Source organism: Mus caroli, unplaced genomic scaffold (assembly GCF_978045245.1).
Source record: "Mus caroli unplaced genomic scaffold, Mus_caroli_1 scaffold_12, whole genome shotgun sequence".
NCBI classification, from domain to species: domain Eukaryota; kingdom Metazoa; phylum Chordata; class Mammalia; order Rodentia; family Muridae; genus Mus; species Mus caroli.
The window spans coordinates 82335602-82348925 of NW_028227267.1; positions in this window are offsets into that span (position 1 = coordinate 82335602).

Sequence of the window (13324 nt, forward strand, 5' to 3'; positions counted from 1 at the left end):
AGAGATAGTGGGAATCAGGGAAGCCCTTACAAATATAAAAGAGGTCATTATTTCCAGCAAATGAGTCAGCAGATGGGCATTACAACCATCCTTCGCTGCACATGACTGGGAATGATGTCTGAAATTCAAACAGAAGTGATTATTTTTATGATTTTAAAGTCTTGGGTTTGTATAGTTGTGAAAGCAAACAAACAAAACAACATTGGAGAATATGATTAAGCAAGCATATAATCCTAATACTCCAAAACTGGAGGCAAGAAGATCAAAAGTCCAAGGCCAACTTCTGCTATGCAGTGACACAGACCTAGAGACAACAATAATACATCTGGAAATAACAAAAATGGGGATTTTATAGGCATCAGGCAAAGGTGGCAGCATTGGAAAGTAGGCTTGGGGTATAGTAGAAAATGAACCTGGACCAAAGAAAAGATCAAATATTTCCAAATCTATGCACTTAGCTATGCCCTTGGTATATAACCCCTGTGAACAAGTGGGAGAATGGTCTACTAAAAAGAAAGGCTATCTTGGTGACTACTGAAGTGAAAATCCATCTTTTCATATTTCATTGAAGTCACTCTTAGAATTACAGTACTTATGGTAGGAGTCTTTAGATCTTATAAACTATCCAACTTTATACATCTGGAAAACAGATTAATTATGGCTTTTTAAATTCACAAGCTGCTGAGTTGTAGGGCTAAAGCCATGAATGAAGCCCATTGATGAAATGATATTATACCATCTGAATTCTAGTCCTATCACTATACTGTGGTGTCCATACATTATGTTGATGAAAGATCTGTAGTAAATAAATTGAATACTTAATTTCAGTTGCAACTGAAACATTTTTTTTAGTTATTTCACTTGATATTGGAGACATAGATGCAGATAATCTAACTAAACTCAAATGATTTATTTGAGATATCCACATTGTCATCTGGAGACTGTCAAAACTGTTTCAATGGCATCAAGGTTTAAACTTTTAAAAAATATATATAACCACAGAAAAAGCATTTGTACTGCATTCTCTTTTCTATGGTAGAAGATGACACAAAGGGTAATATAGAAAGTAATCACATTTGGGGACAGGTACCTTACTAACACTAAGCCACACCCAATGTGACTGGCATCTATTCATCTGTAACATTTCTAACAAATCTAACAAAATCAATAGAACCTGTACTTGAACTGAATAATTCATTGAATTTATCATTTATTTTCATAGATAATCAATACAATGTGTCTCTAGTTCACTCCACATTTTTAAGTAACAAGAAACTAACAGGCAATGTAGACATGTGCAAAAAAATGTGTATGGACAGTAAAACTTGTTGGATACCCTTGCATTCTTAACTCATTTACCATATTGACAAAACAATGCTATTTCCTTCTACATTGGCAAGGATGGAATCTGAGAGGTGGGTCTGATTCTCTGGAAGTTACATCAACTCCCGCTCTGAGGGACAACAGTCTTTTTCGGCAGTTTTGGTCACAGAACTACATGATATGAATTATTCTTTGCAGTCTCTCAATGCCTGTCTCCACTCCCCCACCTGCCCTCCCTCCCTGGTGTGTGTTTGAGTGTGTGTGTGTGTATGTATGTGTGTGTGCACACGCACAGTACTCATCTCACCTTTAGCAAGCAGGTCTACCTGTGTCCCATATCCTAATCTAATGGTATAGCATAAATTCCAATAAGCCTCCTTCAGACAAGTTTATTGTGCCTAGTTGTGATTTATTCCTGAATGGAACACAAACAAATATCCTCAGCCAACTTGGTGGCAATGGTTTAGTGACCTTTCAAATACATGTTCAGGTCTCCTGGAGTCCCCAGGTCTCCAATGGAGTAAAGGTGCCAAGTAATTGCTCTCAACTCTCCCCTGAACACTGATCCTCTTTCTTTCTACATCAGTTTAGGTGTGCTGTGAATTATACATCTCTTAGAAGTTTCCTGACAACATGGTAGCAATTGGGGAAAGGCTTGTATATAAGAACTATCAACTAAAAGCAACACGTCTTAAAAGACGAAAGAAAAAGATAGACAGAAGCATGATTGCACATTTCTATGGCACAATGGATAGAAGAGTATTTGGAACCATAGCACCTCAAGATAAAAGAAAAGATTTTCTGAAAAGAAAGTCACAGTCAACCAGAGCATACCAGACTTTCTCAAAAGCTATACACATATCATCTTCAGATGAGAAACAATACAGATGTCACTGCCCTGCTTGAAGTGCTGATCAACTTAGCTGTGTTTACTCCATAAGATTCAGAATGACTGCCATTCCTATCCTGCAGCCAAGATTGTAATTTCACTCAAGGTGATTTGTATATGTATATATGTAGCTGGACAGTCTTGTTTACTTTTTCCTTCAAGGGACACGTATACCACAAAGAGTCTTATAATATCTATTTTTTATTTGCTCTAACTCATATACTGTTGTTATCCAAATCATGTGATAAATTTTTACACTGTTCTATTTATACTTATGATTCATTTCTTTAATATGAATTCAGAATATGGCTCTGTGCCGGGCACACTTCTAGATTCTTCAGAAGCAGACATTGAAATAATGGAAAGGAGCTGAGATCTGATTCATAGCACCCATGTGAAAAATCAAGTTGGCTGCCCAGGCCTGTAACCTCCAGCACAAGAGAAGAAGATAGACAGATCATGGATGCTCGCTGGCTGGATGGCCTAGCTGCAATGGCAAGCTTCAAGTTCAGTGAGAGGCCCTGACTGAAGGAAATAAGGTGGAGACAATAGAAGAAGATAAAGAAAGGCTGGGCCTCACATGCATGCTGGCTGCCTTCACCCACATACTCACATTCATATGTGTTCATACAGCATTCACACACACACACACACACACACACACTCACTACCTCATATGAATTGCATTAAATACTCATGCACACACCAGGAATAAAAGGTACAAGAATAGAGTCCTTATCCCAGGAATTTTCTCTGGATCTGCAGTTTTGATGATTAAAATACAACTGACGACCGTGGAACTGCTCCTTGATAGAATTTTCTATGCATTTATTTCTAAAGCCATTTATTGCTCTTAAAGGATGCAGTCAACTCTACAGAATAGATTCATGGTCTGGTAAAGAAAGAAATCAAGGGACATAAAATGAAACCATCCCAGTACAGATCCTATTCCTTCTGTTTTCTGGCTATGCGATTGCAACATGTTCCAGTTTAATGGGTACTCTCTAAGCATGAGCATCTTAGCATTTAAATTGTCATAACAATCCTCTATTCAGAGAGTCATGTGAAGACCACTTGATATGCCTTGTAAAATAGAAAACAGCATACTTTTTGGTGTACAGATATCACTCATGGATGCTATTTTAATCAATATAATAGATTGTCATAAAATACTCTATTAGATGCCAATCATGTGATGTTATAACTCATTTCTTAGTTTGAAATAATTCAGAATAGAAATCTTGCAAAAAAAAATCTTTGAGCATCTCATGAAAACATTCACTTTGATTCCTCATACTCTAATGTAAATAATATTTCACAATATAATTTTCTGAAATGTTTGCAAATAAGTTGCAGATGCTGCTGCTTTACTCCCACATTCTTTGATATGAAGACTGAAGAACACAAACATCCTCTTATACACTAATATAAGAGTTATGAAAACCCAAAACATACAATGCTACAACACTACACACTTTGCACTACTTATAAGTCTTCCTAATATTTTATCAATTGCCCAGCAAATATCACTGTCCTTTGTAGTGAGTAAAAAATAATAACTATAGTCCAAATTTCAGTCCACAATCAATTACTAGTCATATTTATCTATTTTTCATTAATCCAGAAATTTGTATCCTCCATTTTTTATCATTTAACCTTGATACTTGAGGTGTATAGACAAATGACTTGGTAGTGTTCAACTTTTCTTTGTCCACTATTTTCTCATAAGAATATCCAACTTGCCGGGCGTGGTGGCGCACGCCTTTAATCCCAGCACTCGGGAGGCAGAGGCAGGCGGATTTCTGAGTTCGAGGCCAGCCTGGTCTACAAAGTGAGTTCCAGGACAGCCAGGGCTATACAGAGAAACCCTGTCTCGAAAAACCAAAAAAAAAAAAAAAAAAGAATATCCAACTTAACATTCTTCTGGCAAAGGTAATGTGACTAATAGCATATCTTTCTCATTACATCGTATGAAGATGAAGAAATCGATGGTTAACTTAAGATGATAAAGGTAGTTGACCAAGCATGACTACTGAATAGCTACTCATGATCATTTTTTAAATAATAAGCATCCTGTGATGAGATCCATTGAAACTAAGCAAGCAAGCTTGATGTTGCTATGTTAGGCTCCTGTATACTAGTTTTACTAAGGAGTTCTTATGCAAAACACACATTGCATCTGTTTTACCTGATTCTTGGCAATTTCTGGTTTATTGTCTTGTCTACATGCTTTTCAGGGGGTGGGGGTTAGACAGAGATGTTCAGTAGGATTGAGCAAGTCAAAAAATAAAAAGTACAACATAAGTTTGATAGTAAGACTATGTTATAACCAGAGATTTTTTTGCTATATTAGTATATTATCATGTCTTACCAGACAAGGGGAGATAAATAACATTGATATGGTACACATGTTAATTTGCTCCACTGGACTAATTAATTTACTCTGCATGTGCCTTACACAATCATGATAATTTTAGGTGTGTACAATAAACTTTATTTTTAAAAAAATTACCACAAGGTCATAGTAATATCCTTCAATAGTTTTTAGATGTAATCCTATCATAGTATTCACGAGTAACTCTTAAGTACATTTATATTTAACGGACTTATTCTACAGTTAATATAAAATGTGTTTAATATTTAACATTATCATATATATAATATGAAGTACATTAAATCTCAACAAAGATCATATTTTTCTAATTATAGAAATGAGTCCTTTACCCATCAAGAACAATATTAGTGAAATACTATTACTGAGTATACAAGAGAAATGAAAAAGATGTATTTCTTCACTAACATGTCTTCAGGTACTGTTTCCTGTTCTTCTAAATTTCCTTTGCTTCTAAGAAATCGATGGATCTATTTTAATAGTGAAACTTTCAAAAAATGTAAAGAATTATTTCATATTTTTGTAAACAAATTCATTATTAGCATAGTAACACAAAATTCATAAAAGTGAGTTTTCATCTTCAGAAAATATGTAGAGATTTTTTTAAAGTGCTATTTTATATGCTTGGAAGTTTTCAAAATCATAATTTATACTTTTGTTTCTCAACTCCTCTATATTGTTTGCTTTTATGATATTGTCCTAATTCCCAACACAAATTTCCTGAACAGTACAATTGAGAGCTCAGTGAAGAATAAGAATACTTGAAATTTTATTATTTTCTGAAACTGAGAAATTTATTTATTTGTTTGTTGTAGAAAAGTATTTTATTCTGATGCACTGAGTGGAAAATATTGAGATATCTGAATTACATATTAATTATTGATAAGTTAAAATTTTAGTCTCCATAGATGCATTTTCCTGTTTATTTAGAGAAGAAATTATTTGGATAATAAAAATAGCACAAGTAACCCAGCAGCTAGGAGACCTAGTGTCTAGACTCAGCTCAATACTAATCAGGACTGTTATCCAGGGTTCATTTCTCATATGATTATTTATCTTAAAAAAGAGAAAGGGGCAAACATGATTTCTTAAAGTTTCTTTACATACATTCCTATTACATTAGCCTTTCATGTAATATTCTGATTTTAGTCCTAATTTATTTGGGCTTATGGTCCCTGAAGGATAAGAGTCAGTCATGGCAGGAAGGTGTAGCTACTAAAAGAAGACATGGTGGCAGGATCAGAGAGTTGAGAACTCATATCTTAACCACAAACATGAAGTAGATAAAGCAAGCTCCAAATAGTGTGAGGAAATATGATTTCAAAGCCGCCCTCTAAAACATTTCCTTCAGCATGACTGCATCACCCAAGCATCCTCAAATAGTACCACCATCTGGGAATCAAGTGCTCCAGCCTCTGGAGAACATTTATTCCAACCACCATAACATATGTGTATTTCTTTATAGTTAGTAAACATTTGCATTAGTCAACTGATTTTTTTCCTATATTTTCTTCCAAAGCCACTAAGCCTGCATTATTATAACAGTTTTATGGACATAACAATTCTACACAGAATTTCATATAAAATTATAAAGTTGTAGAATTGGATTCATGAAAATGTGTTTCATAGAGTATTGTAAAAGCATCTCAGTTTACCTGAAAATTTTCATGACATCCACAATATAAATTCTGCCAAAGATTTTGTTCATGTTAGTTATAACTAGTATAAACAATGCCTTCCTGATCTAATATCTGCAGAAAACATTAGAAATATACAATTGCTTTACCACTGGATCGACAAAGCTAATATTGTTCAGGTCAGAGAAATTCCTGAAGACATTTAGTACCCATAACTGAGAAAAAGTGGACCTTGCTCTAACCAGCCCATGTCATCTCATGTTCCTTTTCGAATGTCTTACTTTCTGCTTCTCTGTTAGGCATTTAGACACTTCAAGCTAAATGTCAGGAAAGGCATTCTGGGTCCTGGTAACTTTGTTTCTAATTTTTAGAGGTTTACTTGATAGAAAAATAGTGATAAATAACTGCCAATCAGAAATTCAACCTTTTTATTTAAATAATAAGAACACGTGAGAAGTCTGAAATCACAAACACAAACACCCAAACCATGTACTCAGTACCCAGATTAGTTAAGTGAATGGTGGAGATACTCAAAACTGAAGTGATCCACTCATATTTAATATCCAGCTTTATCAAGTATAACATGCATCTAATTCAGAGTCAGACCTCTGCTCTCATGCAGATAGACCTCATAGCAGTTATTTTACTCAAATGTTGGAGTCTTTTCTATTTAGAGAAACCATCCTTCTAGTTTTCAGTCATTCCTGTTAAAGAAGGCATCCTGACTGAGGACCATTCTTTTCTGCATTCTGCTTTCCATGAGTGGCTGATGAGTCACTAGAAATGTCCAGAAAATACTCATCACTTATCTGTTGGCAGAATCTTTTCATGCATTGCTAAAACCGTACATGGATTAGTGCCTTGAGGCATGATAAACACACTCTGCAAAGCTGTTTCATTGACATTATGTAGTTTTTGTCTAGGTGCAGCTATTTGTAATCCTTCCAGGTCCTCCTCAAGATTCTTTCAGTCTCCCATAGGAAACCTTTGAGAACGTCCCCAACCTCTCTATGATAATTCTATATGTATTTTATGAAGAGCACAAATACACAGACACATGTCAAGGCCAAGGATCCTAAGACCTAACAATAGGTAGATGGACAGATAAAAAGACCCTATATATTTTGTCTGTTTTGCCCTCTGTCCTAAGCTCTTTGTTGCCTCCTAAATAAGCAAATAGTATCTACTATCACAAACTAAATCTTAGGGATTCTTTCTGTCGACTTTGATATTGCTATTTTCTGAAAGTTATAGGTCATAGGCCTTTGCTATCATGTTGGATATTAATGTCATTGAACATCAGGTTTTAAATTTTCTCCCATTTTTTTCCTTCAAGTTTCTGCACTTAATACCTCACTGTCACTATACAGAGCTCCAAGACATATGTCTAATACCCAATGCAGTAAAATCTAATCTCACATAGTTTTATCTAGTATCAGATAAAAATGGTATCCCTATTTTACATGCAAAAGTGGTTCTGGTGAGGGAAAGTATTAGGTACACAAAACATCACAGAACAGTGATGGATTCTAATTGGCCAGATTCAGATGTCTATGCCTTTTCTAGTAAAGAGAATGTTATCATGAACATATTACCATTTATATGCTTTATATCTATCTACAATACCTAATACATAATTAAGCAAAATAGACAAGGTACCATGACTTCACTTCTTAGTGTGGATTTAATTAGATTCATTGCTATACACAAATAATATAGACAAATAATAATTGTATGCCTGTGTGTGGATAAAATCAAACACTAAATTTTTAGGATGTCTTAAAAAGTATTGATTTAACTTGTTGTAAGAGTTGCAATAGGTTTGACTGAGCCTAGCTGAATTTACCACATGTCAACTGAATTAATGCACTACACAAGAAACTATGTGCTCTGAGAAGGTTCTGGGAATCCCCTTTTGATTTGGGGATTGCCATTTACCCATGCCTAGAAGGAAAAAATGATGGCAGAGGTGGTTTGGGGTAGACAATGACCCCATTAATCATGATGATGTAGCTATGGATTGCTCCTTGCAGTGACTCATTACAGGGTGCATCAAATAATAAACACTGACAGCTAGCTAGTAGAGAGTGAAGACTGACAGATGGTCGATAAATTCAGGACTGGCATATTTTTGTAAATTGATTGTAGGTTTGAAGGCTTGCAGCGCTTTTTGCCACAACTTTAAATCACCGAAGTTGTCTTCCAGATTAAGCAATTATAATTTAAATATGCAAAATCCTAATCATTTGAGAATGGAATATTTATCACTTTCTTATGCTACTGAAATTTCCCAATTATTTTTAATAGAAAAAAATCAATTTTAGAGCTTATGCAAAAACTTACAATGACTAAATTGCAAATACTTTTCTTTCATATCATGAAAGATCAATAGTGGATATATATATATATATATATATATATATATATATACAAAAATATAAAAATACATAGACATAAAGGCATCCATAAAATATTAGTTCATCCATTCATCCAATCTAAGTAATATTTAAATCTAAAAGGAAATTAAATGCTTATTTGAAAAATGTTACAGTGATACAGTCCATTCCAAAAGCCTGGATTATTTGCTATGTAAGATGCAGTTACCATTGTTGATGAAGTTCCCTGTCTTATATCTTAAACTATATATATTTAGGTGTGAAGAGGTTTTTAAAGACTATGCCAGGTCTGAAGCTCTGAGGACTCCACTCAATCAGGCAACAATCCTGTCTGCTGTGTCTATGGTTTTCAGGCAGTCTTTACCAGTTGCTCTTCTTCCATAGTTCTTCCTTTCCAACACACAAAACAAATTATATAAAAAAAAAAAATCTGTTGAAGAGAACTGGATCATTCAGCTCATTTTAGCATTGACAAGCTTATGCTGAACCTCAGTCTTGTAAGGAAATTCTCAGAGTAAACTCCTTTTTCACACATATACTTATATGTGTAGATTCCCATTTATGTCCTACTATCTGTCTCCCATGAATGTAACTGTGTCCGCTAAAGCAGTATGTTCACATCCTAATTTGTATGACCTATAAATTCGTATTTATTTGGTGAATAGCCTCTTTGTAGATGTAATCAAGTTTAAGATGAGGTCACACTGAATTCAGACTTTTCCTAATTCAATGTAATTGGAGTGATTATATAGAGAGACAATAGGAAAAAATAGACATACAAGGAGAGGACATGCATGATGCAATAACAGACACATGGCTGGAAGCAGTCAGGAAATAAGAAGAATAAGTATGTCTGTAAAGCATTACAAAAAAATAGAAGAAGAATTCTCTCCCCTAGGCTTTAGAGAACATAGTACTGCCAAAAACTTGATTTCAGACTTCTCACCTACAGAACTGTAAGACAATAAATTTCTGTTGTTTTAAGACACCCAGTTTGTTATACTTTATAACTACAGCCTTAAGAGATGGACATACTGTTCTTCCTGTTGTGTGCTAGGACATTGGTTTGAGCTTTCTCTCATTTCTGTTCCGCTCGGTGAAAATGAAGTTCTAACAGTAGTTTATGGGCTGGGAGAGAATGAAGAGTGGTATTACCTCTGCCCAGTTTGCTCCAGGGCCATTGCTTTGACTTGTTCCTTTCTCAGGGAGCATAGCTCCTACCAGTTACCAGACTTTGAAAACCACCTTGTCCCTTTTGTCTCTTGGTCTTGTGAGTGGTAGTTGCTCTCAATTATTTTCATCTTTGTATCAGCTGTTGCACACCAAATTATTGTGAAACCATGAAGTGAGACACTCTTCTAAAAAAACTCACATTAAATCTGGACCCCAGAGACCTCTCAAACTCTGGACCACCAAACAGGTAGTATACACCAGTTGATATGAGGCCCCCATCACACATAGAGTAGAGGACTACCAGGTCTGTGTTCATTCAGAGATGATGCACTTAACCCTCAGAGACTGGAAGCCCCAGGGAGTTTAGATGTCTGGTGGGGTGCAAGGTGAGGACATCCACGTGGAGAAAGGGGGTGTGGAGGAGGTGTGGGATATGGAACAGTCGGAGCATGGATGGGGAGGATGAAATATGGAATGAAAAAAACAAATTAAAATTAAAAATCAAAAAAGATTTAAAAATCATAAAATAAGTGCTCACATTTAAATGAAATTGCATTAAAAATGATTCAGTTCATAAAAATTGTGTGATAGCATGGAACTGGATTGGCTCAAATATCATCAGACAAGAGTCACTGAAAACAATGGTCAGCAAGACATATATTAGCCCTGGTCATAAAGAAAACACAGAAGGCAGCACTGAGGTAGTAATGCAAGAGGCTATGTCCAAGGGATCAAAAAAGGAAGGAAGGATGGAAGGAAGGAAGGAAGGAAGGAAGGAAGGAAGGAAGGAAGGAAGGAAGGAAGGAAGGAAGGAAGGAAGACAGGAGCATCCATAGGAGCCTGAAAGCTAAATGCCCCAGGAAGTATCTACAATCCAGCTATGAGTGTCACTTTCAAAGATGCCTATTTGCTTTGAAGTAAGTCTTTGTTTTGTTTTGTTTTGTTTTGTTTTGTTTTGTTTTTCAAGACAGGATTTCTCTGTATAGCCCTGGCTGTCCTGGAACTCACTTTGTAGACAAGGCTGACCTCGAACTCAGAAATCTGCATGCCTCTGCCTCCCGAGTGCTGGGATTAAAGGCGTGCACCACCATGCCCAGCTTGAAGTAAGTCTTAACCCACCATGTTAAAGACACACAAAGTCATTGAAGGAGAAGCAGAGAAGAAGAAGAAATTTTTCATTTCTTAATGAGAAAATCAGTATGTGTAACCTACCTTTCCTTTTTGTTTCTTGAGTCATAATTCTCTCTCTATATATATATAGATATATAGATATATAGATAGATAGATAGATAGATAGATAGATAGATAGATAGATATAGATATAGATATAGATGATATAGATATAGATATAGATATGTGTGTATGTGTATGTATCTGTGTATGTGTATGTGGATATATAAAGGAATATATATATACATATATATATATATACATTATTAATATACATATATTAAGGAAAGAATAATAAGACAGAATCAGTCAGATTTTGTTTCTCCAAAAAAAAAAAAAAAAGCAATGGGCCATATGATACAGAAAAAAAAAAGCATTTCATAATTTTAATTTCCCCATTAGTAAAACCGAACAAAAAGATATGTCTCATCTTCATCACAGGAGATGATGATCAAATAAGACAATACCTAAAGTACCTTGAAAAGTGTCATCACATACCAAACAAATGTTTTTCAAAACTCAAATCTTATAATGTATATATAACATTAAGAGTTCTCAGGGAAGCATCCTTTATAGGCGTATGTAAATATTGCCTTTAAAATTTCAGAAGCATAAAATTTTCATTTGCCTTATGATTGAACTATTTTTGTAACTATTGACATATAACATATGAAATATATAAACTGAATGCTACCTGAATATTTTTGTAAGATGTGACTCCAAGATCTTTTCAGTATCCTGAAAAATTAGGATAATATTTCTGACACATTTTACTTAACCAAAAAAGATACTTTCCTAGAAAAAAAAAATGGTAATGGAAACATCCCTAAAGACAAGCAACCCCTAAAAACTATGGTACGAACTCTTTCCAAGGTTAGAGGACAAAAGACGACAGTAATGAAAGATGGTGATCTTTATTCTTGCCATACTATCACATATGACTATAAAAGATGAAACGCAAAAAGAAACTAAACAACTTGGGAGTAGAACCCTCTGATGGATTTGGGAGTCTGTAAGGGACACAACTGTCAGGTCCCACTTGACCAGCAAGAAAGATGCAACCACCAGGTTCTTCTTAAAGCAGTTTACTCAGGCAGCTTCTTTCTTCAAATCCCCTAGCCTCTCTGGTTACAAGTGTTTTTCTCCCCTCCAGCCACAACCACGCCCCCACCAATCACCACAGGTCACATCACCTCACCAGGCAGGCTTGCTCAGCCAATCAGGGATTAAGGGCAGGCCATCCACCAAACATGGGCTTGTTTACTACCTGGAGCAGATTTCCATCCGGCTGACCTGTTTACAGCCTGGAATGGCTCCCCACACACAACCTCCTAAATTGACAACTGCACAAAATGGTGGTATTGTATGTACAGACAAAAAAAAGAAAAAAGAATAAAAGAAAAGGAAAAAAAAGAAAAGTCAGGGAATTAAAGTTACTGAAACTACTTGACCTCCCATGAATTCTGAAAGTAACTGAGAGGTGAGAACTAGGCTGCCCCCTCCAAGGCATGGCAGTAAAGATTATGAGGGGCTGATGTCTCAGATAAAAATCCAAAGCAGAGCAAATATTGTATTAAGTTGTGACCTATAAAATTCACAAAATCAAGGTAAGCTCAAAAGGCTGATTATTGCAGGAGGTAATGCAGGTATCATCCGGGTTCTCAGTGCTGCAAGAAATGATGTCTGTATGAACATTTAGTCAGGGGAGCAACACACTTGTTCAAAGGTGAGTATGGAATCCAAAGAGTCACACTGCGACTCAGGCTTAGAGCAAAGCATTGTCCCCTTAGAAATTAGCACATATAAGAAGAGAGTCTCTGAAACAAAATTGAGCTTTATAAAGCCTTCCCATTTATCTCAATTGAGAGTAGCTCAGGCTACAAGAGGTAAAAATGCACTTTCAGGTCATCTATAATCCCGGGCGTAGAGGTTATAAGAAAGTTCAAATCAGTTACACAGAAATGTTTGCACTTCTGAGCATAGTGTATGAATTTCTAGTCTTACCACATTCTCATACCTGTTTCGCATGCATATCTTAAAAGAAATATCACATTTCAGGACCACGAAGAGAATTTAACCATTGAACAGGAACAAACATAATTTGCATAAATTTCCATCTTACTCTCGAACAACAGATTCTGAAATTAATTTATATGTGTAACATGGTACATTATATGTGACAAGCACTGTGAGCCCCAAGGCAAGCTTCCTTACACAAAAACACCTTCCTCTTTCAGATAGGATATGAGCTGTGAAACCAAAGGCAGAAAGAATATAGCCAGAATTATTTATTTTCCAACTTACTGGTTTTTGAATACAGTGAGTCATTTATAAGTTCTTTTAA